The sequence below is a fragment of the Belonocnema kinseyi genome, chromosome 7 (assembly GCF_010883055.1).
Source record: "Belonocnema kinseyi isolate 2016_QV_RU_SX_M_011 chromosome 7, B_treatae_v1, whole genome shotgun sequence".
NCBI lineage: Eukaryota > Metazoa > Arthropoda > Insecta > Hymenoptera > Cynipidae > Belonocnema > Belonocnema kinseyi.
In genome coordinates, this window is record NC_046663.1 from 85,083,232 (window position 1) to 85,087,549 (window position 4,318).

Consider the following 4,318-nt stretch of genomic DNA (forward strand, 5'->3'; position numbering starts at 1 on the left):
GCTACAAGCTATCTAAGGATGGTGCTATAGAACGCCACCTCAAGGTAGGCCTAGTGGCGCCATCTCTTGGTCAGGCCGGAAACTTATCAATCCACCCTCGTACCTTATTTCACCCATACACCTAAATGGCTTCGCTCTAAACTACTGGTAGCTAAGAATCAACCTAACATCCCAACCCAAGAACTCATAGATGACCTTGCGAGGAAAGGCATCAAATGCGAGAGAATTACCATCTTAAAGAAAAACAAGAAATACGCTCAACCATACAACAACCCTGCCTATCTGTATACCTTCGATAAAGACGTAGACATGAAACGCATTTGGGATATAAAATATCTATGCTTTATCAAAGTAAAATGGGAAAAATACAAAAACTCCAGAAAAGTAACACAATGCCAGAACTGCCAGACTTTTCGACACGGAACAGTCTACTGCAACAATAAACCCAGATGCGTTAAATGCGATGGATCTCATTCAACATTGAACTGTCCGAAAAAACCAGATGACCCTCCTAAATGTGTCAACTGCAAGGGCTTACATCCCGCCAATTACTCGAAATGTCCGGAGTATTTGAAACACCGAAATAAAGTGGAAACAAGAAGAATCAACAGTCATAGACCCAGAATTATGAAACAAGAAGCTCCAATCTTCAAACAGCAGGAATTTCCACCTCTACGATCCAGAGAGAAAAACGGAGAAGGAAGCCCAAACCAGCAAAATCAAAATCCAGCGCAAACGACGAACACATGGAATACCCCTAGAAACAACGGACCAGCAAACGACAACCTTACGGATTATCAAGAACTCATGACAGAAATATCTAAACTAAACCAACTTTGCGACATAGGTAAGATGCTACGACTAGTTAAAGAACTTAATAGAAAATTATTTAACTGTAAAGATGATGTCTCAAGACTTCATGCTTTCATTAGTGTTATCAATGACAAATACTAAAATCTCTATAGATAATCTCAAAATATGTCACTTCAATGTAAATGGTATCTGCGAGAAATTAGCCGAGCTGAAAGAATTTATTTTTACTCACAAAATAGATATAGTACTGCTACATGAAACCAAAGTCAATTTTAAACGTGATATAAAAGTACCTGGCTTTAAATGTATTAGAAAGGATAGGAACGATAAGGGGACAGGTGGAGGTGTGATGATATTAATTGAAAACGAGTTTAAATATCATGAGATTCCTATATCAACTATTTCTTTCGAAAACGTTGCAATTAAACTTGAGAATAATACTGTTATTGTATCAGCTTACAAAGCACCACAAGGTAAAATAGATATTGAGGATTTAAAGTCAATTTTTAAAACTGGGAATAAAGTACTGCTATATGGGGACCTCAATGCTAAAAATACGACATGGAATTGTAGAACAAATAATCACAATGGGAAACAAATTTTCGAATACTCAATTAAAAATCTTTACACAATTCATTATCCACCAAACTATACACTTTATCCTTATAATGACTCAGCCCCAAGCACTGTTGATATAGGAATAAGTAAAAATTTAAACCATGATATAGCAGTTGACATTATAGATGATCTAAACTCAGATCACCTACCTGTCCTTATTATCTTAAGTAAGATCTCTAATCTGATAGCAGAAAAATGTACCTATTTTAACTATAAGAAATCCGACTGGAATAAATTCAGAAACAGTATTAATAAAAATTTAACTATCAGTGGTAATCTTAAAATTCTAAGTGATGTAGAAACTGCAGTAGACAATTTCACCAGGGTCATCAAAAATGCAATAAACGAATCAATACCTCAAATCACTATTACTAGAAATTTTAAATACATACCTGAAAATGTCAAGCAATTAATAAAAGATAGAAACGAGCTAAGAAAAATACAGCAAAGAACAAAAAGCCAAGAAATCAGAAAAATTAAAAATAAACTCAGTAATGTTATTAATAGAAAAATTGCTAAACACAATTAGCAGAGAATTTCGAAAAAGTCCCTGTTTAACTAAAAACATGGGTAACGATGACACTAATGAAATTGTTGACAATACATATAAAGAAATACAAAATCAACCAATTAATCATGATAATATCGTATTAACAACTCCAGCTGAGATTAAAAAATGTGTACATCAAACGAAATCCAAAAAAGCACCGGGTTTGGACAACATCTAGAACGTCACCCTAAAAACTACCCAAAAAAGCTTTCGTACAACTCACATATATATTTAACACCTGTCTTCTGTTATCACTTTTCCCAGCAAGTTGGAAAAAAGCTAATATCCTTCCGATTCACAAACCTGGCAAGGACAAACTTTTTCCTCAAAGCTACAGACCAATTAGCCTCTTACCTAACCTGAGTAAAATTTTTGAAAAAATCATTCTCATAAGGATCAAAAAACATGAATCACTATACAAAATCCTAATCCCTGAACAATTTGGATTTGTCGAAAAGAAAAGTACAGTACCCTACAACTGTTTAGATTAACAAATTATATAAGCACAAATTTTGATATGCATAAATCAACAACGCTTGTATTGCTTGATATAGAAAAGCCTTTGACACCGTTTGGCACAAAGGTCTTATCTACAAACATTTTAAATACAATTTCCCAGTTTACATTTTAAAAATATTACAAAACTATCTTAAAAATAGATCATTTGTGGTGACTGCAAATAAAAATACTTCTACTGAACCTCACATAGCAGCTGGTGTTCCACAGGGATCTATCCTAGCCCCGGTGCTTTTCCTATATTACATAAATGACATCCCAAAATCGATACACGTTAAATTATCATTATTCGCGGATGATACAGCACTGTACATAGCATCATGGAGGATTAGACTCTCCATAGAAAAAATGCAAGAATACTTGGATAATCTCATCCAATACTATCACCGCTGGAAGATTAAGATTAACACTGATAAAACTGAATTTGTTATCTTTAAGACAAAAAGTAGGAAAGAATTAGTTACAGATCTTTATTTAGACCGTAAAAAACTTGTGCCTAAGACTGAAGCGAAATACCTAGGAGATATACTAGATCATAAACTTAAGCATCATAAACATATTTTAAACACTAAGAAGATTGCGTCCAGAATGATAGGTTTCTTAAACTGTCTCATAGGGAGAAGAAGCAATCTCAACATAAAAAATAAACTAATCTTGTACAAGGCGATAGTGAGGCCAATTATATTATATGCGTCGCCCATTTGGGGAAATACATGTATTAGCAATATTATGAAGCTACAAGTGATACAAAATAAATGCCTAAGGATGATAGTCAACGCCAAAATAAGAGACAAAAATATAGACATCCACTCCAAATATAATATAAAAACAATCAAAGATCAGATATTAGACCTGTCAGTAGTCTTTTATAATAACATTCCCAACATTGAAGGGTTACAAGAGGAACTTCACATGTATACAAATGTAGATCTAATGCCGTTCCGACAAAATCATAAATTACCATATCAAATTCTTTTAGAAAAGCCTCAGCAGTAGTAGTAGTAGTATTAATTTTATTTAGTTTTAAGGTTGTTGAATAGTTTTAAGTCTTCGCACAATTTATGAGTTTTTTATAAAAATTTTTTGCTCAAAACGTTCATTACAATTACAAGTTCTCTGAACACCCCAACAATAAATCACAACATGAAAAGTACAATAATGTATAGAGGAAAATTTCGCATCACGAAATAGGTATCTTAACTCTACATGTCTCAAATTCAAAAATGTAAATCTATGTATCGCAATTTATGAAAAATAAAGATTCTTGAAAATGCAAAAAAAAATAAAATAAAAACTGCCATTCACACTTCAGTCCCTCAGACCACCATTAACAAATACGATCCACCTCTCAGCCCCGAGATTAGAGACCTTATCCATACTCACAATAAACTCTGCCGAATGCATAAAAAAACTAAAAGTTGTATCCTCAAAAACGTCATTAGCCACCTTCGGAAAACTATAGCAATTAAAGTTCAAGAGCACAGATGCAAAAATTGGAATAAAGAAGTCGGTAATCTTCAAATCAAGGATAACTCTATATATCGTATGACTAAAGCCCTAACAAAGATTGAGAGATATTGATGATTGCGTTGATCGAGGGGAGATCGATGAAAGAAGGAAAAAGACTCTTTGTAAACGAAGTAAATCTTGTTCCAAAAGAAATCATTAAGACAGGCGGAGGCGTTTGGCGCACGTCTGTCTTAAATATTGCCGATAGAAGAAGGTGTTTGGCTCGCGCCTATCGGCAGGAGGAGTAAATAGAAGATTCCAAACTGGCTGGAATACGAGGACCAATAGTGAAATGGCGAACAAGAATAAGCT